The sequence below is a fragment of the Trichosurus vulpecula genome, chromosome 3 (genome assembly GCF_011100635.1).
Source record: "Trichosurus vulpecula isolate mTriVul1 chromosome 3, mTriVul1.pri, whole genome shotgun sequence".
NCBI lineage: Eukaryota > Metazoa > Chordata > Mammalia > Diprotodontia > Phalangeridae > Trichosurus > Trichosurus vulpecula.
Genome location: NC_050575.1, coordinates 30,553,309 through 30,569,172, shown reverse-complemented (window position 1 = coordinate 30,569,172; position 15,864 = coordinate 30,553,309).

Below are 15,864 nucleotides of genomic sequence, written 5' to 3'. Positions count from 1 at the left end.
GCCTCCAGCTATGAGTGGGATGACTGACTGCCGGTGGAACTGAGCACAGATAAGGAAGAAGGTGAATTTGCAGTGGTTTCCCAGAACAGGGGAATCCTGGCAAAATCCTGATAATCCTGGAGTCAGTATGAGAAATGAAAATACCAGACAGGCATCTGAAGATTTCCATGCTAGTTACTGAAATGAAACTGAGAAAGGACAGGGAACAATTAAATCTTTTTTGGCCTCTTCCACCTATGCAGAAGAGTGATTCAATGGAAAAAGTGTTGGACTTAGAGTAAGAGGTCCCGGGTTCATTTCTTCACCTTATAATGCTGTTGTCGTTCAATTGTATCTGATTCTTCATGACCCCATTCAGGGTTTTCTTGGTATAGGCACTGGAATGGTTTGCCATTTACTTCTCCTTCATTTCACACAAGTGGAAGCCAAGGCAAACGGGGTTAAATGACTTGCCCAAGGTCACATAGTTTGTAAGTGTCTGAGGTCAGATTTGAACTCAGCTCTTCCTAACTCCAGGCCCAGCTGCACTGCCTAGCTGCCCCATGCAGCTAGTGTCTATGATCCTATAAAAGTAACTTAAAAGTAACTCAGCTATATTCTTTTGGATTTCACCATTATACCCTCAGGAACCCCATTATCCTGCAACATTGCATGGCCTTGGTACACACATACTTCATTGATACTCTTAGTACCCTTTGTATGACTGAACTGAAAATGGAGCCAAGAGCTCCTGTCAAAGCATCCATTTAAGGAGGGCAGCCTTAAATCTCTTCCTTTCTCTTCATTACACTCCTTTTGGACTTGCCAGGCTCTTTCCCTTCCTTTTCAGCTTCCTTCTGTGTGTTGTCTTCCTCCATTATCTAATGTAAGCTTCTTGAGGACAGGCACTGTCTTTCTTCTTCACATTTGTATCTCTGGCACTTAGCACAGTGCCTATCACCTAGTAGGTACCTAACAAATATTTATTGACTGCCTGACTGACTGATTAATCTGTCTGGGATAGCTTTCTTCTCTGTAAAATGAAATGGTTGGACTAGATGATCTCCAAGCTTCCTCCCAGATCTAAATCTGCATGTAATGATAGATCTCCCACTCCAAATTGAGTTTTTCCCAGGAGTTATTGCTTCTTTGAGTACCTGTTAGAATATCACACCTATTCTTGTGTATTGTATTTTGTGTACGATCAAGAGGAGTAAAAAGAGAATGAGAGGATTGAAGGGGAAAACTAAGAACTATATCATTTTCCTGTGTGACTTGTCTTACTATTTTGTCTTGATTAAAAGCTTTGCTTTTTGTTTTATGGATCTTCAATCAATCAATAAACATTCATTAAGCACCTACTGTGTCCCAGGCAAGAAAAGGCAAAAGATAGTCCCTTCCTTGAAGGAACCGCTATTTGATCACAGAATGTATATTAGAATGGGGGCTTGACCCTTATTTACATAAATAGAATTATATACAAATCCTCTCGATAAATCCAAAAGTAGGTAGAGGTGCCAGAGTCATACTCCCCCTAGCACCTTACTTAGTAAGGAGTTTAAGTATATTAAACATATAGTAGGTATTTAATATGTGCTTATTGCACTGCAGTTCTCAGTATACTTGAAATGGAGCTCAGTTTACAAAAGTTACAAAAGCTACCTAGAGGCAGCTAAGCAGTATAGTGAGTAGGACTGTAATCAAGAAGATCTGAGTTCAAATCCAGCCTTAGACACTTACTGGCTCTCTTAGTTTCCACTGTAAAAATGGGGATTAGTAATAGTATGAACATATGAGCTTTATTATGAGGATCAAATGAGATAATATTTGCAAAATTCTTAGCACATTGCCTGACACATAGTATGCATTTAATAAATGTTTCCTTCTTTCCTTCCTTCCTTCCGTCCTTCCTTCTTTCCTTCCTTCCTTCCTTCCTTCCTTCCTTCCCTCCCTCCCTCTTTTCCCCTTCCTTCCTTCCTTCCCTCCCTCCCTCTTTTCCCCTTCCTTCCTTCCTTCCTTCCTTCCTTCCTTCCTTCCTTCCTTCCTTCCTTCCTTCCTTCCTCCTTCCTTCCTTCCTACCTCCTTCCTTCCTTCCTTCCTTCCTCCCTTCCTTCCTTCCTCCCTCCCCCCTCCCTCCTTCCTTCCTACCTACAAACACATATCAAAGAATACAGATTATTGAGTTTTTAAAAAGCTACTTGTGTAATTTCTTTAAATGACTTATTTTCATGGGAGAGGTTTAATTTACTTGGTCTAGAATGGGTGCTCTACAAAGGTGCTCAGAAAAGAAAGAAAATCGACAACTTCTATTGGTGAATTTCTCCCAGGACCTCCATTTTTAGGATCCATCTTCATGCTTCATTCCCCTACTGGCTCTGCTTCTTACTCTCAGCACTTTGCTATCATCTCTTCTCCCCATTCCAACCCACTTTACACTCTCTTTTGTGTGATGTTTTCCTTCATTAGGATGTAAACTCTTTGAGGGCAGGTACAATTTTTCTTATCCTCAGCCCTTCACACAGTGCCTGGTTAGTTAAGCACTTAATAAATGTTTGTTGCTTTTTGCCTTGTCTCCCTGGCAAAATGTCTCCCAAATCTGAATTCATAAATCAAATGAAAAAGCATGCAAGACACTATTTAACCCCAAATCATGGTGTGTATGTGTGTGTGTGTGTGTGTGTGTGTGTGTGTGTGTTGTTTTTGCTCTGCCAAAGCACAACTAAACTGAGCCTGGGACATTTACTTTTAATTGTCCAGATCTGCTGAAATCTTCTGGTACCATAACTTATACCCACCATCTGAGGTTGAAGTTAGCAATGTAAATCACTTACTTTTCAAGTTTATTATCCCTGGATGACAAGCTAATTTATGCTGAGCATTCAGTGTGTCTGGTAAACCACTATATAACTTTGTTTGAAAATAAAAGTGAGAAAGTACCTTGCTTTGAACTGTACTACATAAAGTTTCCTGCACTATTACTTTAGGATACTTTATATGCTTTAGTCAGGGAGAATTTTACTTTTATTTTATTCCTTGATGAATGATAAGTCAAATTGTATTGAAAATCCCAAATCTCTGTTAAAAGATTTCCAAAAACCAACGACTCCAAATCCCAGTCAACGAAAGATTTTGAACAAGCCCTTGGAACTCATGATAAGAGAATCCACTGATTATTATCAAATTTCTAACCTCACAATGGATCTATACACTGATTTTTGTGTGATATGTTTCATTTTGAAAATTTCTGAGGTATGTCAAAGATATTAAACAAACAAACAAAAAATCTAGAGATTTTTTTCCATCAGTTTGCCCCAGAAAATGTTATTCCTCCATCCATAAGGATGTAAAACCAAGTAATCCAAGTAGGAAAAAAAATCTTAAGCTAAACATGGAATCAAGATCAATACTGTAAGGACAAGAAAAGTGGGGCTCCTTGTTGTCTTTTGTTTTGGAGTGCTTCTCAGCACTAAGGTAATGGAATGCCTTTGATTGAGTCTTGCCTTTGTTTGTAGAAAGGCCCTCACCCTTTGCTAATTGGGTCAGGAGATGTGTGAAGCCCTTGAGAGGTGTGAAGTGTTCTGACCCTGAAAAAGAGTATTTTTACCCAGAGGATAGCCTTTGAACTCAGAATTGAGAATTGAGAATCAAGAACTCTCAGAACTGCGGGAGGAGAAGTTTTGCTTTGGGGGCTCACTCATTGGAAGAGTATTGGTGTGGAGACTCTGGGTAGTCATTAAGGAATCTCCGGGCTTTGAAAACCCAGATGTTGGTGCTTCTCTCTCTGGTAACTGTGTATGTATAGCTTTGGTCAGACAGCTAGAAGCGTGTCTGTTGATTTGTATTATTTGCTCTGTTTATATTTTCTCTGTTTGTAATTTCTGTTTGTATTTGCTCTGAAGTTCAGGGTGCTGGCTTTCTCCCCTGAACTAAGTGAATGATACATGTATGTTTGATTAAAGTGAGAATGTAAACCCCTAAGAGTTGCTTTCCTTAGAAAAGCAGATCAAAGAACATGTTGTAGCAGTCCTCCTATATGCTGGTGTTATTGGCCTTACATCTCCACAGCAGCTGCTAGTAACATTGTTGTTACAAATATTAAGGACAGGACTGCAGGCCTCAGTTTCTGCCTTTGGAGCAAGCACAGTTTTTCTACAAAAGTTGGCTCTGTAAACTCATTTATAAGGACTCAAAGGAACTTTTAATGAATGAATTGCTCTTTTCTGTTTATCCTTCTGCAAGAGAGAATATACCATCTTGACTGTTTTTTGCTCTTCCAAATCACCTTATGTCACATAAGAATCTATTTAGTAATTCAACATTACAACACAAACTTCTTTAAATATATGCCTATTATCAAAGTCTAAAGAATGAATATTAAAAAAAAATTCTTGCCTGTCTCTTGGATCTTTGAACATACGGTGAGGAAAATACTTTATTATTTATTGTCTATCAAAATTTTTGAACCTAGCTTTATGTGGCTAGAAATCATCTTGCTGAAAGCTTACTGCAGAGATCATGCTAACTGTAGAGATGTCCCAGGCAAGCCAGATGCCAGTGTAAGGAATGCTTGGGTCCACCCCAAACATTTGTGTTTTGGCTCTGTTCACCCAGGTCTTGTTTTGGGTCCATTCCAAGCTTGTGTTTTGGGGTTCCCCAATAGCTTATGTTTTGGCTTCACCCGAATTATATTGTACTTGATGGTATATGCATCTTGAGCATCCTTACCTGGCGACTGACTTTTTCTGGAAACTGCCCAACTGCCTACATGCTGGCTATCCAGATGTTTGTCCTCATGCCCTTGTTTGAACTCCATATGATACGATACTTAACAAAGAGATTTGAGAAAGAGCCACACCTTTTCCCAACTCTCTCCTCTGCCAAACTGACGTAACAAAATTCTTTCTAAAACCCTTTTAGGTTTTGGGGTTTGTTCTGAACCAACAATCCCCTTTCCCCTCAGACTCATTCAATCTAATCTAAACAACATTTATTAAGTGTTCATCACATGCAAAGCACTGCGCTGGATAACAAAGACAAAATAAGCAAGCCAAAACATAAGTTTATCATAATTCATATTGGAATAATTACATTGTGTTGACATGTCTGAAACATTAAAAAATTGCAGCTCAGCTTCTAGGAGGTATAACAACAACTTTGCTAGCAGCTACTGTGGCTGTGTAAGACCATCAGCAAGAGCACACAGAAGGGCTGCCAACACAGATTCTTTGATCTGCTTTGTTAAGGAAAGAAACTTTAAGTGATCAACAATCTCAGTTTAATTAAACATACACATGTCATTCGCCTAGTTCAGAGGGGAAAGCTCAGACCCCTGAACTTCAGGGCAAATACAAACAGAAACTACAAATCAAATAAGCAGATCAGATAACACAAACCAGTCTATCCATAGTAATGCATAGTTACCAGAAAAGCACCAATATCTGTCTGGGTTATCAAAGCCGGGGTGGGGGGGTGCTATTTCAATGGCGTGCCCAGAGTCTTGTCTCTCTTTCAATGAGTACACACCCAAAAGTGAAAAGCTAACCTTCCAGCACATACTCTGCTCAGAGCTCTGGGGGCTCGAGGCTCACCATCCAGGGTGTGGGAAACCCAGGTGTGGGAAAGTACCATATCATATATAAATCAATGATTCTCAGACTGTCCCAGTGCTGAGAAACACTCCAAGACAAAAAAAAGATCCCACCTTACGTGCCCCATTCAAACAAAAGTCAGACTCATCAAAGATATTGACAGCCTTAGCACTCCAAAAAAGAGAAGAACAGCAAAAGTCCTGCCCTGATTACTACTACAGGAGCATATACTTCAAGGACAATGTAGGCCAAAAAATAATAAGTTATTCAATAAGAACAAAGCAATAGCTGACATTTATCTATAAAGTTTAATCCCTTTGGCTTCATCAAGTTGACTAGGCTGTTCTGATCAACACTCTTCAACAACCATAATGATAATACTAAATTTAACAGCTGACATTTATGTCACACTTTTAGCAAAAAAAAATTGCCTCCATTATCTCACTTAATCCTCACAACAATCTTTAATGGTCGGTAGTGCAAGTATTATTATTCACACTTTGCTAGTGAAGAAATTAAGGTTCAGAGTAGGATAATGGATTACTTGAGTTCAGATGGGCAAGCCAGCATTAACACTTAGGCAACCCGACTTCAGATCTAGGGCTTTATTTTGCTTCATTATCTCCTAAAACAATAGTTTGCATTCTTTTGAAGTCTTTTGTTAAGTATCGGTACTTTACTTCTTTAGATATGAATTGGAATCTTTGGAAACTGCATCAGCATCCTAATGGCAAAAGATGCCAATGGACCACCAAATTAGAGGGGGCAGGATGGGTGTTTGTGTGCCAAAAATAAAATATAAGGAAAAGAAAAAAATTCTTCTGGTGATTAAAGTTTAAAAAATGAACGTTCAAAAACTTGTTATTTTTATAAAATCATCATAGGTCTCTTTAATAAAATCTTGGCCTACTGTGGCATTGTGTTGTGATAAAGTCATGTCCCGTTTTTAACATTTGTTTTTGCAACCTACCCTGGGGACCAATATTGGCAACACTAGACAAATAGATTGATAAATCAAGGAACAGAAAGAAAGATTGCCATGTCAGAAGGTCCCACACTTCATGACTTTCCTTTCTGCGCAAGTGATTCCAGATGTCTGGATTGGCAGTGTCAACCACTGACACGACCTAACGACAAGCAACTCCCTCTTTGATGAGGACAGCTACTGTTTCCTAGCAGAACAGCCTGTTTTTGTTTGTGTGGGGGTAGAGTCCTCTTCAAGTAATCTGGCAGGAAGCCAATGCTCCTCTTGAGCCCTCACCCACCAGAAGCAAGCCAGCAACAGTAGGAAATAGTGACTTGGGTATAAAATTCTCCCAGAGGAGATAAAGAAAACTGCAGTTCCTCCGATTATTGCAATAATCCTAAAGAGTGAGACCAGGCTCTGTTCATTTCCATGATGCTTTGTGTAAAATCTGAGGGTGAGTTTTGGTTTGAAACAATCTAGTGAGTAATGATGAAACACGCTTGTTCGTTGGTCAAGAACTCATCCCTTAGCCAAGCCAGTATCACTAACTGGTCTTAGATTTCCATATGAATAACAATGACAATTCATATTTCTAAAGAACTTTAAGATTTACTTACTTTTGTGAGGAAAGTACTTTCCTTAAAAAATCTCTATGAGAAAATAAATTCAACGCAATTCAACAAGTATTCACTAGAGCGCCAGCCCATATAGACACAATTATAATATTGATTTGATCATTAATATATGATTATGAAGCCAAAATGTTTGAACTCTAAATTCTCCTCTAGCTCTAAAGCTATGACTCTATTTGACAGATGAGGAAATGGAGTCCTGGAAACACAAAGTTAATTACCCATCATCACACAGTTAGTCTCCCAGTTAAGGTACGATAATCCCAGTTTCCTGATTCTGATTCCAGGATTTTTTTCTATCATATTATGCTGACTATAGGTGAAAAAAGCACTTTTAGGAAATATAAAAGAGGGGGATGATGTATGGTTTTGTTGTCAGGGAGTCTAACAGTACAGACCAGACATATCCATTTAAAATTAAGGAGAGACACAATATACAAAGATGGAAATATCTATTAGTTATGTGAATGTGGACAAATTGCATAACCTTGTAGGATCATAGGGGTAAATGGGACCTCAGATGCCTTATAGTCCAACGAAGGGTGGGGAACCCACAGCCTCCAGGCCACATGTAGGCTTCTAGGTCCTCAAGTGTGGCCCTTTGACTGAATCAAACTTTGCAGAACAAATCCCCTTAATGAAAGGATTAATTCTGTAAAACTTGGACTCCCTCAAAAGTCCACACCCCAGGATGTAGAAGGCCACTGGTTCCCCACTTACCCTCTTACTTTATAGATGTATACATGGGGAACCAAGAAAAGTTAAGTGATTTGTTCAAGGTCACACAGAAGTAACTATCAGAAGTAGGATTTGAACCCAGGTCCCCTACCTCCAGAATGAGAATTCTTTCTATCTTGCCGCAATGCTTCTGCTCTGCTTTCACTATCTGTTTCACACGGTTACTGGAAAGGAAGTGCTTTGTAAAACCTTAAAGATCTATGTATATATGAGTTACTACAGTTAATAATAAATGTACAAAGAAGCATACAGCTAGAAATAGCTGTTTAGCATTATTGTGGGCAGATTAGTCAAGATGCCTTAAGAAAGGTTTCCCAAAAGGAAAGACTTTTGAAGGATTGAAGGAAACTATTTTCAGAGTACAGCTACAGCAATAGATGATGTCTGCTTTTTTGACGACGAGCCTAGGAAAATATGGAAAGGCTCATCACCACCACTAGGGTGCCCACCAGACGGTGAATTGGCGATGACAAACCATGAAACAGGGACACATGGCAAATGGTCCTCAGTGCTCAGAAAGGTCACAGTTGATCCACCAGTGTATAACAACGACAACAACAACTGGCATTTACCTAGCGTTTTAGGGCTGATAAGGCATTTTTCATCTATTGCCACAGTGCAATGAATACACAGATTGTACATCAGTGGTGTCAAATGGGGCCACAAATCTGCATGTAAAGATGCCTGTGGTTTATATCAACAGTTTTAAAAATGTTGTCTGTGTTTTATTGTATTTTTTTCATTATTTTATTAACTATTTCCAAATTACATTTTAGTCTGGTTGAGGCTGTACTGGGGAGTGTCGTGGGCTGCATGGAGCCTGTGGGTGATGTTTGATATCTCTAATATAGATGAACAATGAACTAGGTTCAGAAATGAACCAGAGGATAAGAGCATGCTAGATTGTCTTTGGGGAAATATGAAGGGATTTTGATGATTCCAAGTTTCTTCCCAAAATTTAAGCCCATCATTTTATTTATTTTTATGGCTTTAGTAGTATTTTATTTTTTTTCCCCAGTTACATGTCAAGAACATTTTTAGCATTCATTTTTACATGATTTGGAATTTCAAATTTTTCTCCTTCCCTCTCTCCCCTCCCCTCTAATGAAAATGGTAGGCAGTTTGATATAGTTTATACGTATGCAAGCAAATAAAAAAATTCCATATTAGTCACAGTTGTAAAAAAAGAGACAGACAAAAAACTGTGAGAAAGAATAAAGTAAGCAAAAAAATACATATGCTTCGATTTGCATTTAGAGTCCATCAGTTCTTTTTCTGGATAAGGATAGCATTTTCCTTTGTGAGTTCTTTATACTTTTATTGGATCATTGTGTTTCTGAGAAGAGCTGAGTCATTCATAATTGGTCATCACACAATGTTGCTGATACTGTGTACAACATTATTCCTGGTTCTGCTCATTTCACTTTCCATCAGTTCATACAAGCCTTTCCAAGATTTTCTGAAATCTGCCTGTTCATCATTTCTTATTGCAGAATAGCATTCCATTATTTTCATATATCACGGCTTGTTCAGCCATTTCCCAAATGATGGGCATCCCCTCAATTTCTAACATTTTGCCTCTACGAAAAGGGTTGCTATAAATATTTTTGCGCAGGTAGGCTATTTTCCCTTTTTAAATATCTTTTCTGGATGCAAACCTAGTAGTGGTATTGCTGGTTCAAAGGGTGTGCACAGCTTTATAGTCCTTTAGGCATAGTTCTAAATTGCTCTCCAGAATGTTTCGATCAGTTCACAACTCCACCAATAGTGAATAAGTGACCCAGTTTTCCCACATCCTCTCCAACATTTATCATTTTCCTTTTTTGTTATATTAGCCAATCTGATAGGTGTGAGGTGGTTCCTCAGAGGTGTTTTAATTTACATTTATCTAATTAAAAGAGATTTAAAGAACTTCTTCATATGCCTATAGATAGCTTTGATTTCTTCATCTGAAAACTGCCTGTTCATATTCTTCGACCACTTATCATTGGGGAATGGCTTGTACTCTTTTAAATTTGACTCAGTTCTCTATATATTTGAGAAATGAAGCCTTTATCAGAGATGCTTGCTATAAAGATTTCAGCTTTCTGCTTTCCTTCTAATCTTGGTTGCATTAGTTTTGTTTGTACAAAAGCTTTTTAACTTAATATAACCAAAATTATCTATTTTACATTTTCTAATGCTCTTTATCTCTTATTTGGTCATGAACCCTTCCTCTCTCCACAGATCTGACAGGTAGACTATTTCTTTTTCTTCTAATTTGTTTATGAATCACCCTTTATGTTTAAATCATGCACCTATTTTGACCTTTCCTTGCTATATGGTTGAGATGTTGGTCTGTACCCAGTTTGTGTCCTATTACTTTCCAGTTTTCCCAGGAGTTTTTGTTAGGGTTTATCAAACAATAGATTACTATGGTCATTGACTACTGTGTTTTATGTATCTAATCTAGTCCATTGATCAACTAATTCTATTTTTTAGCCAGTACCAACTAGTTCTGATGATTGCTGCTTTATAATACAGTTTAATATCTGGTATGGCTAGGCCACATTCCCTAGAATTTCTTTTCATTAATTCCCTTGATATTCTGGACCTTTTGTTCTTTTAGATGAATTGTTATTGTTTTTTCTAGCTCTATAAAATAATTTTTGGTAGTTTGATTGGTATGGCACCGAATAAGTAGTTTAATTTAGCAGAATTGTCATTTTTATTGTATTAACTTGGCCTAATCATGAGCAATTTATATTTTTCTGATTATTTAGATCTGACTTTATTCTTGTGAAAAGAGTTTTGCAATTGTGTCCACATAGTTCTGTGTTTGTTTTAGCTGGTAGACTCCCAACTATGTTATAACATCTACACTAACTTCAAATGGATTTCTCTTTCTGTCTCTTGCTGTTGGACTTTATTGGTAACATATAGAAATGCCAATTATTTATGTTGGTTTATTTTATTATCCTGCAACTTTGCTAAAGTTGTTTATTATTTCAAGTAATTTTTTACTTGATTCTCTAGAATTTTCTAAGTATACCATCATATCATTTGCAAAGAGTGATAGCTTTGTTTCTTCTTTGCCTATCCTAATTCCTTCAATTTCTTTTTCTTCTCACCTGGAGGCCCAGCCATTGGAAGATTCCTCCCTTTCCCTCCCAGTAAGTGGAGGTTCTGTGCTGGAGGGTGAGGGTACTTGTTTCCCCAGAGTTATTCTGAAGCACATGGTGGTTCTCAAAGTTGAAGTCTGCCAGTTACCCTGGCTGTGCTGAAGCATGTGGAGGGTCCTGGTGTTGGTGTTTGCCTGTTCAACCACACTGGGGCTGAGGATCTCCTGTTGGTTTGCTGAGGTTGGGCTTTCTGGGATGCTTCCTGTCCTGGAATGTGCTCCCCTTTTACCTGAGTGAGACAGACATTTCTTGCTGATCCTCCAATTCTCCTGGGCTAAAAGACTGCTCCACTGCTTCTTTCCACTGGTTCTGCTGTTCCCAGAATTTGTTCTGGGGCACTATGTTATGGTTCCCCTTTTGGAGGTAAATATGGGAGAGCAACAGTGATTTCCTGCTTACTCCACCATCTTGGCTTCCAGAAGTCCAATCTTAAGCCCATTTTTTAAAACCAATATTCTTATGGTGATGATATATAGCTACAAGTCAGGAAATGCCACCATTTTCAAAGAATTAAAATGATGTGTCATCTCAACAATAGATGGCTATGAATGAGCTGCAGCATACTGCCAATGAAGATCTATAAAGTCAAGTCAACAAGCAATTATTAAGTCCTTGTGATGTGTCAGGCACTATGCTGTATGCTAGAATTTTTTTTAAGTAAAAAGAAGGTGTTTGGTGTCAAGGAGCTTACATTTTACTGGAGAAAGAGAGAGAGTCAAAGAGTAGACAGTGCAGCTTGGAGAGGAATGAAGATCATTAGCCTGGGCATCCTTCTTAAAGTGGAGGCTCAGGGAGGAACTAGGCAATCAGAGGGAGGCTTTGCCAGGGCAGAAGGTAATTCTGGTGCATGAAATTGTAGCAACAATTTGGCTAGCAGCAGCTGTTGAGATGTAAGACCCAACAAGACTGGTGACAAGAGCTGCCAGCACAGGTTCTTTGATCTGCTTTACTAAGAAAAGTAACTTTAAGGGGTTAACAATCTCACTTCAATCAAACATACATATATAACTCACTTAGTTCAGGAGGAAAAACCAGCACCCTGAGCTTCTGAGCAAATACAAATAGAAATTACCAACATCAACGGACAGACCTTGTCTGATTCAGATCACAATTCATAGTTACCAGGTAAGCATCCACATCTGGGTTTACAAGCCGGGGGGCAATTACAACGGCTTGCCCAGAGTCTTAACACTCCTTCCATGAGTGAACTTCAAAGGAAAAATGCCAACCTCTGAGTTTACATACCCTGTTCAGGGTTAAAGGGTGTCACAACATGTGACTCAAATCCACGTGATCTAAAAGTGTCTGGTGTCACAAACATGTGACTCAAATCCATGTTACCTAAAAGTGTCTGGCGTCACAAAGGTGTGACTCAAATCCATATAAACTCAGCTTTCCCTTGAGGTAAGCAGGTCATCAAAGAATCTGGATTTAATCAAAGAAACAAAGCTAGACTCATCAAGGGTGCTTGAAAAAAGTCCCATGTTAATTACTATAATACAGTGGTGAAGTGAGTGTCTGGGTAAAGAGGTTTCTAAGGCAAAGTAGAGAAAGTCTGGGGAGTCGGGAGTACATCTTGGAGAAGCTTGTTTATCCAGGCAAATCACATTAGAGTAACTATAGCTAATATTTATACACTATTTAACATATATTATTTCATTTGATCTCAGAAAATCCCTGTGACACAGACACTGTTATTTCGCATTTCAACCATTTTACAGAGTGGAAAATTGCTCTATCTTTGTCCCAGTTTCCTCATCTCTAAAATTACAGTGTTGGAATAGACCTCTGAGGTCCCTTCCCCCTATAATTGGAACTATAACTGATGAGATTGGGATCTATTGAGCAGTTAATCAGGATTTGTCGACATTAGAAGTATCAAACACACTGCGGGAGTGCAGCTGGAACTAGGTTAGAACATAACTGGAAAATATTTAACAAAATAAGTAAAAACACAATTAAATACAGATAACATTACATTTAAAACTAAGTCAATATGTGGCCTGCACACCATTTCTAATTGGGTTTCTCGCCATTAGTCTGTAGTATAGAAAATGGGGGATGTGAAATGTGGGTATTGTGGATCGTTTCCATGTACAAGTAACTTAAAACAGAAGAACTACAAACAGCTTGGGGTTGGAGACTGTGCCATCTTTAAATGTTGTATTACTTCAACACCTGGCCCAAGCCCTTCCACACAGTAAGTGCTTAATAGATGTTTGTCAGATTGCAGTATGAGCCCAAATCTATGGTTCTTGCCTTTTTAGTTTTGCTCTCACACATTCATGACCAGAGGAAGTGTGGTAAAATAACTAGGGAGTTGACCCCAAAAGAAGGAACACTTGGTTTCAAGTCCCACTTCTAAGACACACCAGATGTGTGACCCATGACCTGTCCTTTGTTCTAGGTGATTTTCTAAGGCTCTACACGTCAGGAAAGTCTCCTGCATTGGCAGAGAGAGCACCCTTCTCTGGAAGTTCTCTGTTCCAAATAAAATCACAGATCCAGACACTATCTCCTACTCCCACGACACGGATAGTCAAGACCTTTAAATAATGAGGTAAGCTCCCACTAAGCATCTGTTTGACACTTTGTTTTGCAACGGGGTTTACTGGGATTCTTATCTTGTCCAGATACCTTGAAACGGAACCTGGGGACACCTTACAACCTGAACATTAAAAATAATGTGGCTGCCACAATCTAAAGCCTGGCTTTTTTTAATGGTGGGAGGTGGGGGAGAGGAGTGAGGGGTTGTGTTTATCATAGACATGCCCTCACTGGGGAAGAGACCTAAGAAGAACATGACTTTGTTGACTTGGCATATCCATACAAATTATGTATATAGACTCAATCTAATTGTTCATTAGAATTTAGGAGAGTCCATTTTGGAGCATTTACAGAGAATTTCAAAATCAGCAATATTTTGAAAGTTTTGCTGAATAATCTTTGCTCTCATGCCTCAAAGAATACTATCCCAGATGGACCAGAATTGTCTGCTTGCTGGTTTCCAGGACTCAATGGGCAGCTTTTCATTCTCATGCAGAGACCTCCTCTCTTTGCTTCCTCTGGAGGAAACTTAGTAGCTCAGGCCTGTGATGGACAAGCTAAACTGAGGAACACTGGATCATTCGTCTACAAGATTCAGAACTCCAGCCTCTACCCTTGAGCCACTAAATGTGGACCTCTCATTCAGGTTAAGCATTTACACTTAATCCTTACTTTGAACTCGTACATAATGATGTGATTTCAGAGAATAGCTCCCTAAAGACTTATAAGTAGGGTTGTACTGGAGTCAGCTCTTACAGTCTTGGGAAGCCAATTGTTAAATTTCAGTGTGAGCGGTTATACTTCAGAAATTGTCTAATGCTACAAATTAGGGCTTGATTTATTGTTTTGTTGATTCTCTAGACTTAAGAAAGTGATGGAGAAAATGTTAACAATGCAGATTAAATTTAAGGGTGTGTTATGCAAACACACCCACATTATGTGTACATATATGTATTTTTCCTCCCAGAGTTAGTTGCTAAACATTTACTGACACACAGATGTTGAACCAAGGTAGGAGGGAAGTATAGATCCATTCGACACATATTTATTTAAAAACCTACTATGTACAAAGTATTTTGCTAGGCAATGGAGGAGAAAAAAAATCCAAAGAAGTCATGTCCAGTTTCAAGGAGCTTATAGCCTTGTAATAATAATGCTAAAGATGATAATAATAATAATAATAAAATAATATTAGCTCATACATACACAGATACATCTAATATACATTAGAAAATTTTTATACAGAGTATAAAGTTCTATGAAATAAGATGAAGAATTATCTGTACAACGTGACTGATGAAAATCCTGCCCAAAGCCAGAAAGACAGATGAGGTAGCTTATATAGGTCCATTCCAGTTCTAGAACTCCATTCATTCAATTAAAAATGTACATATTATCCCCTTCTATGCAGGCAGAGCTCCTTGCTGGGGATATTGAAATGAAAAACAAGTCACTGAAAGGTCCTTATGATCCACTAGGGGGGATATGATACGCATTAAAATGAGTGTAATACAAGGCAGGGGGCCATGAGGGTTAAAAAGAGGCTAAGACAAAGTGCTCTGGAATAATCTGAGGACAGAAATCACTTTCAGCTATGAGGATTGGAAAAAATGCTCATGGAAATGGCAGCTGAACTTGACCATGGATGAAAAGAAGGATTCTAATAGTCAGAAACAAGGAGGGAATGCATTCTAGGCATGGCAGATAGCCTGTCTGAATGCCGGCAAGAGAATGCAAGATGAGATCAGAGAACAATTTCACAGAGATGAAGAGTATCTGAGATAACATGTAAGGCACTTTGTAAAGCTTAAGGCACTCTATGAATATGAGTTATGGCGGTGATAGAGAGTGAAGTGAAATTTTAAAAGATAAGTTGAAGCCAGGCTTCAGATGTCCTTAAATGCAACGATGAATAGTTTGTATTTTATCTTATAGGCACAAGGGACCAGGGGAGTGGCTTTGTAGGACTTGTTTATTAGAAAGATTATTTTAGCAGCTATGTGAAGACTTGGCATGTATATTTTTTTTTTGGCAAATATACTATTTCACTTGGTGATTTCATCAGCTCTCATGGATTCAATTATCAGCTCTTGTGCAGATGATTTTCAGATCTGTTTATCTAGCCCTACCTTCCCTCCTGACTTCTAGTCCTGAATTTCCAATGACCTATTGGATATCTCAAACTGGATGTTCCATAGACCTCTTACATCTTTCTCTCCCAAGCCCCTCTCCCTTCTTTACTTTCCTGTTAC